This window comes from Halichoerus grypus, unplaced genomic scaffold (genome assembly GCF_964656455.1).
Source record: "Halichoerus grypus unplaced genomic scaffold, mHalGry1.hap1.1 HAP1_SCAFFOLD_184, whole genome shotgun sequence".
Classification (NCBI taxonomy): Eukaryota; Metazoa; Chordata; class Mammalia; order Carnivora; family Phocidae; genus Halichoerus; species Halichoerus grypus.
The window spans coordinates 21,180-37,189 of record NW_027555111.1 but is presented as its reverse complement, the minus strand read 5'-3'; the positions used below and the strand labels follow the sequence as shown (position 1 = coordinate 37,189).

General features: G+C 39.4%; 1 long non-coding RNA gene across 1 annotated transcript; it reads left to right on the top strand.

The window, feature by feature from the left end:
- The first annotated feature begins 1,943 nt into the window (after positions 1-1,943).
- LOC144380799 (uncharacterized) lies at positions 1,944-4,020 on the top strand. Its single transcript, XR_013444998.1, has 2 exons — positions 1,944-2,004; positions 3,096-4,020. It is a non-coding gene; the product is annotated as an uncharacterized LOC144380799 (long non-coding RNA).
- The last annotated feature ends 11,990 nt before the right edge of the window (positions 4,021-16,010 follow it).

The following is a 16,010-nucleotide window of genomic DNA, read 5'->3' as shown; positions in this document are numbered from 1 at the left end:
GATAAATGCAGTGAAATGCAGAAGTCAGACTACAAAGTAGGAAGTCCTGTTAGTCAAGATAAAAAGCGATTGCTCCACAAAACACACCAAGATCAGTTGAATTTTATAATAGCCTATCAATATGGGAGAGTTGGAATTAAATCACGTTAATTCATCATTCAGGAAATATTTGCTGAGAAGTTGTAAGTGACTTTTCCACTGGATTGTAAGCCTCTTGAGAGCAAAAGTTTTGTCGTGTTATCTTTGTGGCTTCTACAGATTTATGGAATGAGGCCTGGCCTCGGGTTGTTTTTATTGTTGTTACTGTTTATTTGCTTGTTTTAATTTGGCCATTTATTGTCCACTACATACGTGGCTATATACCGGGCTCTACTTGAGGCTGGGGATTCAAGATGGCTGACACTTAATTCTCCTAGCAGCTCACAGGAGGAGAGACAGGGGAATGTAAAGCAGTCTGAAAATTCACATAATATGGGCAAAATGAACAATAAGCAACTAACTCTGATGGAGTAAATAGTTTCCTCAAAGTTTATTTGAGCTGGGTCTTGGAGGATGATTAGGGAACCGTTTCCATAGCAACAGGGTAGAATTTCTAGACAGAGGAGACCACAATTGTGGTTGTGGGAATGCTGGTGTGAATGGCTCACAGAGAGGAAGGGGAGCAGAAAGGAAAGCGCTGCCTACTTCCAAGGAGGCATTGAGTCAGTCATTCTGGAGCATGAAGGGAGTGAGGCATAAGGAAGAAGTGGGGTTCTCACTCAGGCTCTAAATCTGAATTGCAGTGGGGCATTCAAAAGTCATGGAAATCCTCTAGCTTCAAAGTGCCGCATTTGTAAAATGGAACATGTAGGCTACGTAATTTCTAAAATATTTTCTAAAATTCTATCGCCTTTGAGCTACAGGATTTGAACTTGCCTGCAAGGACTTTATTTATCTTTTGTTCTGTGTGCCAAGGAGCACTGTGTGATATTTCAGGGTGTTCCTTTAAGATGGTAGGAAGTGGCTCGTTGTAATTTGCTGGAACTAACTACCATGGCCACTTACTGTGATCTCAAGACTGCATATACTTTTTAGTAGTCCCGCCCCCCCCCAAAAGATATTAATGAGAATGAAGAAGAAAACAAAACAATAGCAGGCAGTGTAAATCTTTTGATAATTACTCTTCAGATGCAACTAAATCATATCTTTACTGGAAGTTGGACAGACACTGCTTAAATTGTTTCTCCGAAGTATATTGCAGAGTTGGATGTCAAGTGTCCTGTTTCTTAGATTCATACGCTGAATAAATTTCATAAGATTTGATAAGCATGCCATCCATGTCCTTGTCTGTGGCAGGGTGAAACTTTGGACTAAGGCAACATCTAAAGACAGAGAGAACCCTGTGGCTTTTTTATTAGAGACCTCCCTCCAAGCTGACACCAGTACTCTTTGAGAATTATTAGCCAGTTCATCTTGCCCAAAAGAATGAGAGACTTGGTTTAAGTCTGTGCTGACTTCCAGATGAACTTTACGTAATTCCCCTAATTTTTAGGCTCAGGGTTTTCCATGTTGTATTTGAGGCTATCTAGAAGAAAACAAAATAAACACAAGCAGACTTCCCCTAGGACCAAATATGTGGCACAATAACATCTCTTGTGACCAGTGACTAGCCTAAGATTAAGAAGTTAGATGAAATGATTGAATTATGGAAGAAGGATGTCCTGTCATCCCTCCTGGTCCCTGTTCAGTGTCTTGAATTTTACAAATGAAAGCAAGAGGTCTGAGAGGCTCTGCTGAAACCTCACAGGGTTGAGCCATCTGCCCCACATGTTGATGTTGGGGATTTACAACAAAGTTTCCCATGAGGTCACCTCCTATGTGGAATCCTTGGCAATGACCTCCAAGAGGAACTCCTGACAAACCAAATTTGCTATTTTCATTGGCATGGAACAAAGCAATTTTCTCAGATATCAGCAGAAGCACAAGGTTGTGAGAGTATGAAGAAAGAGAATTCTTACTGTGTAGGTGAGTAGGTGGCAATTACTAATCATCGTTGGGATTTTGGGGACATGCAGTCCTTGTTCAGACAACAGTCTTTCATAATGATTTACTCCCAGATTCCATGAGGAGAGTAAACATTGTTTTGAAGGAATGGTCATTGTGGAAGAATGTGTCCCTTAACCAGTATGAGGTAGAGCAACTGGCAGAGCATGACATATGTTCATCAGGTGTCTGGAGCTCATGTATTTGTATACCAGCAAAGACCAGAAGGTCCAAAAGTACACACCTGAGAGTCGTGAGCAACAGGTAAATGCTAGTTGTGAGGGCCTAACTGGTAAGACATCACCCTGGAATTTTTTCATGGCCATGATTTACCAAGATTATTGAGATTAACTTCATAGTAGTTGTATAGTTGATATTTCTGAAACTCTGTTGTGATTGTGAAGTTTGATTCCTTCTTGGGGAAGCTTGGGAAAGAACAAAATTATATCACCTAGAATCGATGTCCAAAAATTTTTATGTGCTTATGATCTAGCAAAGTAACTAGATCATGTCTAGGTTGTCAATAGGAACTAATCAAATGATGAATGAAGAAGGAAGGAAGGACTCAATGTTAGATAAAATATAAAAAGGTAACAGAATTGTTTTTACCTAGTATGACAATACCTACCTATAAAGAGAGAAATTACTGCAAGCCTAAATATGTAGGTGGTAGGACCTAACTGCTTGTCACTAAAACATGAAAAAAGAGAAAAAAATTAGAAACAGTGATCAATTTCTAAGGCCATCACATCCTTCGAAAAACCTAATTATAGGAAGATCTCTCAGAGTAGACCTCATTTAAACCCAGACATGTCATCAATTGACTTGAAATCTTAAGTTTCTATTCCAACAAAATAGATTTGAATAAATCACACATACCTTGTGAACTGTACTAGTGTCTCAATACTTAAAGCCTGTGAAGCTCCTAACACTGAAATTAAAACTGAGGAGGGAACGAAGAGCCAATAGAAACTTGGAAAAGTCATTCCAAATTTATGAAAAAAAGAACAGATTGTCAAGATAAAGCAGGAAAGTTCCATTAAGGAATTCAATTTTTTTTTTTTTCACCTTAGGAGACATATATGGCATCTTCAGTAAATGAAATTCGGACTATACGCAGAAGATTGAATTCCTACAAAGGTCATTTAACTGCAGAAGACAGAGCCCATACTTCACATCATAGAGCTATGGAGAATGCAGTGTCATACACAGAATTGGTTTTCTGGCATAAAATGTAAGAGAGCTTGAGGATAAAACCTAGATAATAAGTTTTATTTGGCCACCAAAACTAGGAGACAGAGAAAGCAATTCTTCAATGGCCAATGGAGCTGCTTTAAGAAGCACCAGATCTTTCTTCATCTCCTGCTGAATTCAAGACAGTCTCTCAGTGTACTTTTTTGCAGGGTAAAATGTTCTGTAATTGGAGATGCTACTATGATAGTTTTCGAAGTGAGATTAACAGGTGAGACACATCAAGACGCTTGTTAAATTTTAAGGGCAAATTCCTTTACCCCTTTATCAGCAGTAAAACCTTCCCAGATGATTCTTAAGCACATCCAACTTTGAGACCTCCTGTGGTTAGGGTTGCAAAGTGTGATCTAAAGTGATTGCTCTGTTCCTTTAAATATTGGAAGTTATATATTGGAGGAAATAGGCATGGTTAAACAAATATTTCATTTAAAAAATAAAAAGTTTTATTATTTTTCTTGGTAGAAAAATGGTATATGTTCATTGTAAAAAAACAAGTGATTTTTTTGGAAAATATAAAGAAAGTATTTTATACACTCTTTAGATTAGTGATATTAACTCTTTGCAAATCATGTTTGTTGCAATTATTTTTCTGTTCGTCATTTGCTTTTTTTTATTACAGGGATTTTACATTTTTTTAATGAAATAAAATGTATCAGGTTTTCCCTTTTCATTTCTGGCCTTTGACTCATGATAAGAAAGACTGCCATTTTTCCTGGATAATAAAAATCTTTATTCTTTTTTCCGCTATTACTTTTACAGTTCCAATTTTTACATTTAAATTGTTGATCCCTCTGGAATTTAACTCAGTATAAAGAATGAGACTAGGATCCAGCTCTATTTTTTCCAAATGGCTAGCTAGTTTTTTCAAGATCATTTCTTGAATAATTTATCTTATTCCCACTGATATAAAGTGCTGCTTTTATTATGTACTAAATGTCCATATATACTTTCTGGGCTCTGCCATGGTCATTTGATGGCTCCGTACATTTCTGTGCCAGGACCACACATTTTAATATCTCATTACTATTCATTTTTAGAATTTTTCTGGCTATTTGAGTGTTTATTCTTCCAGATAGATTTTAGAATCATTTTTTAAGGGTTCAAAGAAGATCCTTTTGGGATTTTCATTAGAATTGCATTTTATATATGGATTACTTTGGGGGGAGAATTGGTTTCTTCACAATTCTGAGTCTTAGGTGAGAATGTCCCTTTGTGAGTGTGTATCACAGATTTTGTCTGTTTCTCATGATGTTTGTTTCTGGGTGTTTTTGTGGGTTTTGTTGGTATTATGATTAATCATATGGTTCTTAGGTATGTCCTACCCCTCTGCCATTGACTGTAAGCTCGGAGCTGGATTGTGGTGTTTTAGGGAGTTGCTATGCAATAGAAGCCTACCAAGTGGATCTTTCACGTAACTTCCAGGTTGCCATGAGGGTAGATTCTCCTCTCTAAGCTTCTTTTCTCCATCTGTAAAACAGGAAACCTGGCAAGAATCTGTAAGCATCAGTGATGCTACCTGAATCACCTTATATAGGGCTTAGCACTTAGTGAGTCCTCAGATATGGGAACTATTTGAGGGCCAGGTTAAGTAGTTCATTTCAGAATTCCTCACAAGGTTGAGATACCTTGAAGCCTTCAAAAACATATCCATAGCCCGCAGATTTTTAAAAACTGCTCTTCATGGTGTGCCTGAGTGGCTCAATTGGTTAAGTGTCTGCCTTTGGCTCAGGTCATGATTCCGGGGTCCCGGGATCGAGCCCCGCCCGGGTCAGGCTCCCTGCTCAGCGGGAAGTCTGCTTCTCCTTCTGCCCCTCCCCCTGCTCCTGCTCTCTCTCTCTCTTCAATAAATAAATAAATCTTTTTAAAAAAAGCTCAGTAAAAGCACTGTTCTAACACCCTTCCCTCCCAGCACCCCCACCCCCCATGATAGCATATTTGATGTGAATAGGAGATCTCATACAATGACTGTCTAGTTCTGAGCAAGATCATTGCTGAAAGGTTTGGTCCCAGCCACATCGCAATGGGAGGCCTGATTCTTTCTTCTTACACTGTTAATTAATGGTCGCTTAGGGAATTGGGGGAGGGGCTTCAATGTGTTAATGGCTTAGAAAAATACATCTGAGGTACACAGACCATTTGGAGTACCCAGTTAAGAATGATTTGCCACCTATAGGAGAGCTTAAAGAAGGCTTTCACAAACATGGGCATTCAGCTAAACCAGTAGTTAGCCCCACATTCTTAATGGCATAATCACCAGCATAACCAATTCAGCATAATGGCCTGTTAATACTGAAACAATTACTTTGGATAATAAAATAACACTTTTAATTTGCTTGACACCAAATTCGACCTATGTGGATCATCTGATGGTGAGGTGAGGGGAAAGGGAGTCTGTTGAGTTCTAAATACATTATAAAGCGAAACACTTAATGTACATAATGTACTTCAGGTCTGAGATGCTTTAAATGGCTAAGTGGAAAAATCAAACAGTTATCAGAATATACTGTTGCTTTGGAATTTGCCCAATACTTCATAATTTATGTACTGATTTCCACAAGTTTCTTAGGAAGAAATGGTTAAACCCTGAAGTTGATGTACTTTGATTAAATTTGCTCATTTTATTATTTTGTTTAAAGATTTTATTTATTCATTTGAGACACAGAGATACGGAGAGAGAGAGATCATGAGCAGGGAGAGAGGCAGAGGGAGAGGGAGAAGCAGGCTCCCCGCTGAGCCAGGAGCCCGACGTGGGGCTCAATCCCTGGACCCTGGGATCGTGACCTGAGCAGAAGGCAGACACTTAACCATCTGAGCCACCCAGGCGCCCCAAATTTGCTCATTTTAAACACCTACTGTGGGAAGTGCTATGAGAGATACAATCAGTACATTTTTGTTGAGTAAAAAATAATGCCGTGTTCTAGGAGGAAAATGTAAATTAATTGCTTCACGATCTTTATATCTATTTTTCAGACACTATAAACTGTTTTTATTCTGTGCTCTTTTAAATTGAATTTTTAAATATATTTTTTTAAGTTTTATTTATTTAAGTAATTTCTACTCTCAATGTGGGGCTCTAAATCACAACCCCGAGATCAAGATTTGCCCACTCTTGTTACTAAGTCAGCCAGGTGCCCCTAATTGAATTGTTTAAATTTTCATCCATTGTTTTAAAAATCTTTTGGGAAGTAGGTGAGCTTTAAATCCTAAATATTTCAAAAGCCTCCCTGTATATACCTCCTAAGTGGGTGACCAAGGCGGCCATCTATATTTTGGTCTCATAGTTTGTTAGTGTAGGCAAGGACCCTTGTTTTTTCATTTGGAAGGAGAAGAGCTGGGACCAAGCTTCTGAGGCACATACCATATATATTAGGGATTCCAGTTGGCCTCTTCAGTTGCCTGATTTCAAAGTAATATTCCTAATGCATCGCTGATTGAAATTTGACAATTAGTGCCTTTTTGCTAACTATGTCTCCCATTAAAAGGCAAACGCTCCCTGGAAAATATTATGAGTTATTAGTCATTTACAACTTAGAATGAATTTATAACAGTTTTCTTTTTTTAAGATTTTTTTTTTTTTAATTTAACAGCGATAGAGAGAGAGCACAGGTAGGCAGAGCGGCAGGCAGAGGGAGAGGGAGAAGCAGGCTCTCCACTGAGCAGGGAGCCCGATGCGGGGTTTGATCCCAGGACCCCGGGATCATGACCCGAGCCGAAGGCAGACGCTTAACCGACTGAGCCACCAGGCGCCCCGAATTTATAACAGTTTTCTTAAAATAAGGAGATATTAATAAGTATGTTAAGGAAAAAAATTGATGCTAGCTAAAGTCATCTACCAAATTATAATTAAAAACCAGATAGTTTATAGAATCCTTTTTTTAAAAAAAGATTTATTTATTTATTTATTTATTGGAGAGAGAGAGTGCATACAAGTGTGCCGGGGAGAGTTGTAGAGGGAGAGAGAATCCCAAGCAGACTCTGTGCCAAGCCCGGAGCCCGACGTGGGGCTTGATCCCATGACCCTGAGATCACGACCTGAGTCAAAAGCAAGGGTTGGATGCTTAACCAACTGTGCCTCCCAGGCGCCCCAGAGTCCTTTCTTGATAGCAGATACTGATGCGTGAGAGAGAAGATTATACTGGGTATGTCTTACTCTTGTTTTCTATTTAGCATCGTACCTGTTCTTCCAATGACTGTGTACTATTCCAGTGAATGGCTTCACCAGAATTATTGTTCTGTTCTTCTACTGTTAGACGATTGCATCTTACTGATTTATAATATGAAACATGCTTTTAGGTCTGCGAACTACCTTTTTATAAATGTCTTTGCTTCCTTTTTTTTTTAATGTTGGGCTTTCCTTCTCTGAGATGTACGTGTACATACAAACACCAATCATTGTTAAGTGGCCCTCTTGCCTTCTAGGATTAGGGGGCTACATGTAAAGTGTCCTACATCACTGCTGTTCAAAGTGTGGTCTGTGGACCAGTGCATGTCTGTGAACTGTTTGTTACTGGTCCACAACGAGAAAAACACATAGATTGAGAGGAAGTGTTTAGATCTTAAAATTTCATAGTGTTTTGACGTTACTACACCATCCAAGAAGTGGTCAGAAGATTATCTTATAGGATATTGAGCAGGTTGGGTTCTGAGTCTTGCATGGTGGGAATCTATAGGCATATTTGAACTCTGTTTAATGGCAGATTGCACAAAACAAACAAGCAAACAAACCAGTTCTTCACTTTGCACAGGCTGAGAAGCACTGTCCTAGGTCAGAGTGGAGAATGCAAGCACCCAGGGTCTTGAAAGCTCCATAAACCCTCACAGTGGGGAGGATAGGACACTAGTCAGAAGACAGACTTGGTTCATATCCAGTTTTGCTTCCTAATTAGCAATTACTAAAATTACTAAAGTGTTCTGTGCCTTGGTTTCCTCATCTGTAAAAGTAAGAGTAGAATTAAGTTTGTAATATGATCCTACAGAGAAATGACTTCGAACATTGCCTGCCATGTATTAAAGGCTTAATAAATGGAAGGTACCATCATTATGTCACTAAACAGCACCCCAAGCAGAAGTTTGGGAAGGATTCCTTTGTGCCTTATTAATTGCAGAACATACAGCTCTCGAGTGAACTCCCCCTTTCTGTATGCCTAGCCGTGATCCCGGAGCTGTTTGTGTTTATCTTCTACACAGAGTGGGGCCACATCCCCTGCCGGGCAGCCTGGCTCAGAGCTGACAGGCCAGGAAATCTCAGACCCTTCAGAACCCTCATTTCCACTCCTTCCTGCACTGTCACCAATTCATCGAAAGCTCTGAGTGCTTATCTCACGATTGCCAGATGTCCATCTGTTTGGGATTGTCTTGAATTTTACTGCCTTGTCCTGTTTACAAACCACACAGGGCACACAATGGCCCTGTGTCAGTCTGAGACCACATAGGAGACGGGTCTCCACGCCAGCACACCAGGATCTGGTGGGTCTCTAGTCTGGCTCCTACTGTTGACCCGCTCGCTACCCTGCGGGCTTAATGTAGCACAAGAGCCAAAAGAGTGTCAGGGTTGATGTTGAAGATCTGGATTTTTATCCTGACTCTGCCACTTATGATCTCTGAGCCTCAGCGTCTTAATCTGCAAAATGGGGCTATAACACCAACCCCACTGTGGCAACTGAACGAGATAGCCTTTGAAAAGTGTTCTGCTGGATAATAAAAGCAACTTTCCTCCCATCCTTCCAGGGTTAGATGCCTTCTCTTTTCCTGCTTTGTGCTGTGCTAAGTGTGCAATGCCTCACACAACGTGAATTTCCCACTAGAGCATATGTTTATAAAGGCAGGGATTTGTCTCTTTTATTTATTGGTCTGTCCCCAAGTTTTAGAACAGTGCCTAGGGCTAGTGGATATTCAATTAGTACATGTTGAGCAAATTAATTAAAATGAATTATATAGTCATGTTTTCTGCTGTCTCCTTTAGGAGACTTTCAGCTCTGAGCAGCAGAAAACCCTGACTCAACCTGCTAAACCAGTGAGGACATCTATTATTTCATACAACTAGAAGTTAGAAAGTAGAGAGGTTCAGTGTTTGGTTAATTTGATGGCTCACTAACATCATGCCTGGCCCAGCTCCTTCTCATCTTTCTGTTCTGTCGTTTTCAGGCTAGCTGATCTCATAGTCATAAATGGCTGCTACCATTCCAGGTACCTTATCTGGACACAGTAACATCCAATGGAAATGGAGAGAGCCTCTCTCTTCCTTGGATATCCTTTCATCCAGAAGCCCAGAAACCCTTCAGCTGACATTTGCTCGCTTACACACCTAAACCAGTCACTGGCTTGGGTCAGTTAGGATTAATCCTGAGTTATGTGTGGGAGGGGTAGAGATCTGAATGGATTCTGGCCTTTGCCGAAAAGGAAGAACAGAGGGCAGCCAACTGTGTTTATCCAAAGACCAAGGATATACTTGGTCTTTGGAGGCTTAGGGGGAAAAAAAAAGAATGATTAAGCAAAAATTAATTAAACAAGTGCACAAACAAGTGTTTATGCTATATGCAAATTAAGGGCTGGGATAATAAGTGAAGAGAGAATTGCATTTTGAGAGTTAGAGGAACGTACCCTACCCAGCTTCTTGATTCAAGTACAAATATGTTTAGGGTTGCCAACTGGTTTATGTCAAAGGGGGTGCTTAAATACAAGATGAAGTAGAGTAAGATGTATTTTGCAGTGTTGCAGTGTCTCATGGATTAAGTTAGAGATTGGGACCCACTCATCCTGCCGCGGTATAATCTCACTAATGCATCCTCAGTGAATTCGAAGCACGCAGTAGTTCACTTGGCCAGGCTAGCTAGTATTCACTCTGGTATTTTCAAGGGAGAAATGGTTTGCAAAGGAAATGAATAGTCCAAGTAGGAGTTTAGGGAATGTGTTAAATTATTCTTAATATTCTGGCATATGAAACCTTGTATGCAAATAATATTTATTGGTTTATTTAAGCGGGTCCCTGGAACCTATACTTGACACATTTAATGGCTTGTGGTTGAGGGTACTATATGCATTTGGAATTAACCAAACCAGTACATTCTAAGATACTTTGTAATGCAAATTCTCTTAATTTGGCCATTGCCCACCCTGCAGTTAGGTTGGATTTGTGGGTTTTTCTTGTGTCTTCAAACCTCAGGTACTTAGTGGTAATTAGACTATAGGAAGCCAGCTCTGGCTTCTGGTGCTGCTCTTGTGAAAGTTGCTTAGGGTCAGCTGTAGGTCCACATTTGGTGGAAGCTGTTTAGGGCACAGAAGCCAAGTGTAAAAGACTGGACAACCAGACCACCCCTGTGGTGCCAGTTTGGCTACTTATCTGTGTGTCCACAGGTGAGTTATACTATCTCTCCATGTCTTGGTTTCCCCATCTGTAAAATGGGAATAATAGTAGTATCTATCTTATAGTGTTGTGGTGATGGATACGTGAATTAGTATATAAAGTTCTTATAACGGTGCTTGGTTTACAGAAAGTATTATAAAAATGTTTTCTATTAATTATCATATTTGACTATATGAATTCAATATGAATAGATCAGTTCATATCTATTGTGATTTAAAGAACAACATTTGACCAATTACAAGTCACTTTCTTTCTAGGTCCCTTGAAATGCAACCTTTTCCTCAGTGCATGTGCAAATTTTGTCCAGCATGTCTCAGTTAGGGCAGTCATATTATAGCTGGATGACATTGGCTGCAACAGAGTTTAATAAAATTAACTACTCAGTTACTTCCCAAGCAGTTTGCAATGATTTTATTCCAATGTATCGTGATGGACATTCTCACTTTTGCCGCCCATTGAGTTAAACATAGTAAACATTGAATATACACTTCCAGCACTGAACTAAGATAAAAATGACTGTTTAGGCTTGAACCAAGTTGACTTACTTTTGTTATCTGCTTAGAAATTATCATTAGTTTGCCAGAGAACCAGAAAGAAAATTGAATAACAACCTATTTTAAAGTAAAATTCTTCTGCATGAATTATCCTGATACGGTTTAGGATGTGTCTGAATTTGCCAATGAATTGAGTGATCCTCTGTTTGTCTTCATGGATCTGGGACTTTAATACTCTGCTAAGGCTGTTGGTCTAATGTGGGCATGTAAGTCATATGTTATTATCCATATAGTTCTGAGTGGCCTGAAGCTTATGCGTATTAGAGAGATGCTTTGTATCCCATATTCAAGCTGGGAGTAAAGGGAAAGCAATTGACTTCTTGTCAATTTCTGGAATTCTTTCTACCCATCCATACAGCACAGCATTGTCTCATCTCAGGTTCTAGCTTAGTCTGTAAGGGGAAATCAGACATACACAGAACACCATTTATGGCGTTCCCACATGGAACTTTTTAAGAAAAGCCAAGAGCTTAAGGCCTTAGGAAGGTACTGACATGGAGGTTCATCTCTAGCTCCACATGACTCTCTGGATGTCTATGAATCAATCCTTTCATTGACCCTTTCCAGGGTGAATTTGAAAGTAGAATCTCCTCAAAGTTCTTCCCCCAAATTACAGTGCCCCCAGATTCTGATTCAACATTCCTATCTGTTATAGACCTTCCATGTTTTCCTATGGTACTTATCACAAAATTAGTTGTCCTTTGTATTTCTTTCCCTGAATGTTTGCAGGAATGAGTCAGAGCTTTCTTGTAATATGTGAGCAGCCCAGAGGAAAATGCCGTTATTTTAAGAGCTAGCCAGGAATTCCTTTCAGGGAGGAGACTGTCTACCACCTTAAGAGCTAGCCAGGAATTCCTTTCAGGGAGGAGACTGTCTACCACCATAATGGGAGCATTTGGCTAAGAAGATAAGGCCTCCAGAGATAGCCTCAACAGTCTGGAGCTAGAGGAGGAGAGAGCAAATTGCTCCGTGAAAGAAGTTTACAGGAATTGTGAATGTGGGAGAGCAGAGGAGAAAGAAGAGGGGAGAGAGACTAAGTAAGGGAGAAAGCAAGATGGTGGCACGCGATGGACCTGATGATAGACTTTTAAGGACATAAAGAGTCCATGAATACTGTCTTTGTGTGGTGTTTTGGCAGAAATCAAGTAAAAGGGGTTACCTTCAAAATCTCGGTTGGCATGGGGCAGCCATAGGATATGAGAGTCAGTGAGGTCAAGAATCCAGCCCAGAGAAGTCACTGGAGAGAGAAGTGACTATGAAAATAGAAGTTCTCCAGAATTCTCAGAAATCTAGGGGAGAGCATCAGACTTCTCACAGGACGTGGGGTGAACACTTGAGCCAGTTTTTTATTTAAATCTCAAAGGAGGTAGTGACCTCAGCTGAAAGCCTTGTTCTGTCTGTAACAGGGACAAAAGTGGTTTTTAGTTCAAGAATTTTTGCAATACTGCTATAGATATGAATGAAACCTTAAAATAAATTGTATGACTTATGTGTCTCATAAAAAGAAAAGCGTATCAGTAGCATTTTAAAAAGTTATTTTAAAGGATTTCCTTATTCTAATGGATAGAGATTGTCTTTGGATTATATAAATATTCCAAATATTTAATGACGTTATCTGAGGCCATGTAGACATTAATTAGAGTTCTGTAATTAGAATTATAGTTATAGAAGCTTCCTACTGCAAAATAGAGGGCAATATTTCAGTATTTCAGGTTTACTGTGCTGTTAGAACACAGTACCTGATGCATTTTCATATACCATGGCTTTAATAATTCTTTCTAAGTAACCATTTTGATAGATATTTAATAGTTTTTAAATTAATGTTGGAGTAAAACCCATTTATATTTGTGTTCATTCCAGTCCTTCTTCTCTCTGGGAAAACAGTCTGTCTGCCTCCTGCACACAGAGCCACCCAAACCAATGATGACACAGAATCCAATCAGAAAAGCAGCATAAAGATGAAAGGTCTTACCAATGAGAAGTGAACTTGCTAAAGTACACCTTTCAATGAATTTGGACAAAACTGAAAAATGTTGTTGATATCAGATCCTTAGGCTGATTACTGAAGTGTTCGATTTTTCAGTATGTCAATTCATCACTGTCTACCTGGTTATATTTAACACTTTCTCCTGTTTCCAGCGTGTCTGCTGAGATAGGCAATCGCTGTCACATGATATCTACCTCTCAGGAAGGTCAGTAGACCATTTGGGGGGCCGTGGTTTCTGTCCCCCAGCTGCCTCAATTCTTTCTCAGGTAGTGCTGACAGCCCATGGAGCCTCAATGTCTTGCAGGATCTAAAATATTAATAAGATTAGGGCTTTTATCCTTCAAACAGCTTAGCCTTTCCTTTTAGAGGCTCTGCAAAAACGTCTAATCTGCTAATTTATAACACTGTCTCTCCAGGAAGACCTGCCACCACTCAGACATACCAAAACACCACTTTGTACCAGGGTCCTTCCTTTTCGTTTTGTGCAAGTGCTGGTTCACGTTTTAAATCACTCTCATTTTTCAGAGACACTTGGATGAGTTTAATTCCACTTTGAGATGAGAGGTCTTGAGGTGCGTTTTAATAAATAGTTGATGGGAATACTAGCCTTGGGGGTCATTCTTATATACAAAATTAGGGATGGTGTCTCTGAGGCAGGCTTAACTTTCTGGAAGAAGCAGGGTTTATAAATGCGGGTGGTACTCTTGTGCACTGGGTTCGCTCTACTTTGCAGAACGTGGTGATCCATGGTTTTATTTTTAGAAGAACTGATTAAATTGCAGAGCACTGCTGTGTGGTACCAATTAAAATAACCATTGTCTATTCAACAGTTTTTGTGTGTGTGTGTGGAAAGCAAAATTCACTTTTCTGCATATATCCTACAAAAAATACATATATGGTGTGCAATTTAGATCTTTTTAAAAGACGGTAATGGTATTAGTTTAGCTAGCCCATTCTAGCTGGGCAATGAGCATTGATTTTGTTAATTAAGAATTTTAGGCTCTGTAAATTTATAGTACAATTACAATTTACTTCATATGGAAGAGGGTCTTTACCCCACGCCACCATTAGCAAAATGTCCACTTTTATTATTTGCTGGCCATTTCAAAGGCAGATGAATTTTAGAGGAAGAGTCACTGTTTCTTCTTTTATATTGAAATATCTCATTAAATGTTAATTGTTGGTCAGCAGAATGCAACCATGAAGACTTTTGACTTAAATCAATCTTTTTCTTTCTTTCTTTCTTTCTTTCTTTCTTTCTTTCTTTCTTTCTTTCTTTCTTTCTTTCTTTCTCTTTCTTTCTTTCTTTCTTTCTTTCTTTCTTTCTTTCTTTCTTTCTTTCCTTCCTTCCTTCCTTCCTTCCTTCCTTCCTTCCTTCCTTCCTTCCTTTCTTTCTTTCTTTCTTTCTTTCTCTCTTTCTTTTCCTTCCTTCCTTCCTTCCTTCCTTCCTTCCTTCCTTCCTTCCTTCCTTCCTTCCTTCCTTCCTTCTTTCCTCTCCTTTCCTTTCCTTTCCTTTCCTTCCTTTTTCTTTTCTTTCTTTCTAAGAAAAAGCCAATTCATCAGGTAGGGAAGGACTGCCTTTTGCAGTCTCAGGTCCTGCCAGAGACAAATGACTGTAAAAATTTAAAATCAATCATTAAGAGATTAGCTGTTGGTCCAAAGTAAATAGCAATCAGCTTATTAGGCATCAGGCAGAGTGCGATAAAGGGGAAGAAGTATTGAAAATGAGGATGTTGTCTGGGGCTCTGCTTGTGGGCAGCACACAAGGAAGCTGCTTCTTTGTGACTTTAATTACAAATGGAAAACAAGGTAGTTGGCTGAATAAGTTGAGTCCCTGGTTGTGTTAAACAGAGTCCTGTGGTTTTCTGTTCTATGTCATGGCTTTATTCACCTTGATTAGCATGGAAGTTGGCTGTGCTCCCTGGTTGTTCTCCTCTTTGCCTTTTAAGCAAGATCTGTCAACTGCTGTTCAGTCGACTCTGCAAAGCAGCCCAGAAATTGTGGCTAAGACTTCTCAGTTTCAGGAACTGGACCTTTCCTACCCCTTTGCACATTTAGTTCAAATCTCATTATTGGTTGGGTTGAAGTTGGAAAGTGAAGGGACGGTTCATTAGCTGCTTCCCTTTTAGCTTGAGGTGGATGAGCTACCATTTGCAAATGCCACAGTAATAATGTTGCAAGCAAGATCCACCAATGGACACTAAAATCAGAGATGAAGGTTTGAAGAGAAGCAGGATATTTGCATAGTCTTAAAGTACCATTCTCAAGATTTTATTAATTACAAAGGAAAAACAGTAACTTTATAGTGGTGAAACCCAGCAGATACTCCCTTTACCAAGCGATCAAGTAATCAATTTCCTCCACTCCCCTGTCCCCATGATACACTGAGAGGGAGCCAACATTGTTTTTGTGGTATTCTTACTAAAAATGCATAACCTCACTCCAATTATGAGAAAACATCAGACAAATCCATTCTGAAAAATAACTTGACTGGCAGCCTTCAAAAGTGTCAAGGACATGAAATGTCAAGAAAGTCTAATGAATTGTCATGGATTTGAAGGGACTAAGGAGACAAAACATGGTGGGATTCTGGATTGGATCTTAGAACAGAAAAAGGACATTAGTAGAAAAACTGATGAAATCCAAATAAATGTTAGCACTGGGTGAAGGGAATATGGGAACTGTCTGTAGTATTTTTGCAACTTTTCTGTAAGTCTAAAGTTATTTCAAAATAAAAAGTAAAAAAAAAAAGAAATGATGCACTGAATGAAAAAAGAATGTGTGAGGTCTGGGGGTGCCTGGGTGGCTCAGTCGGTTAAGCGTCTGACTCTTG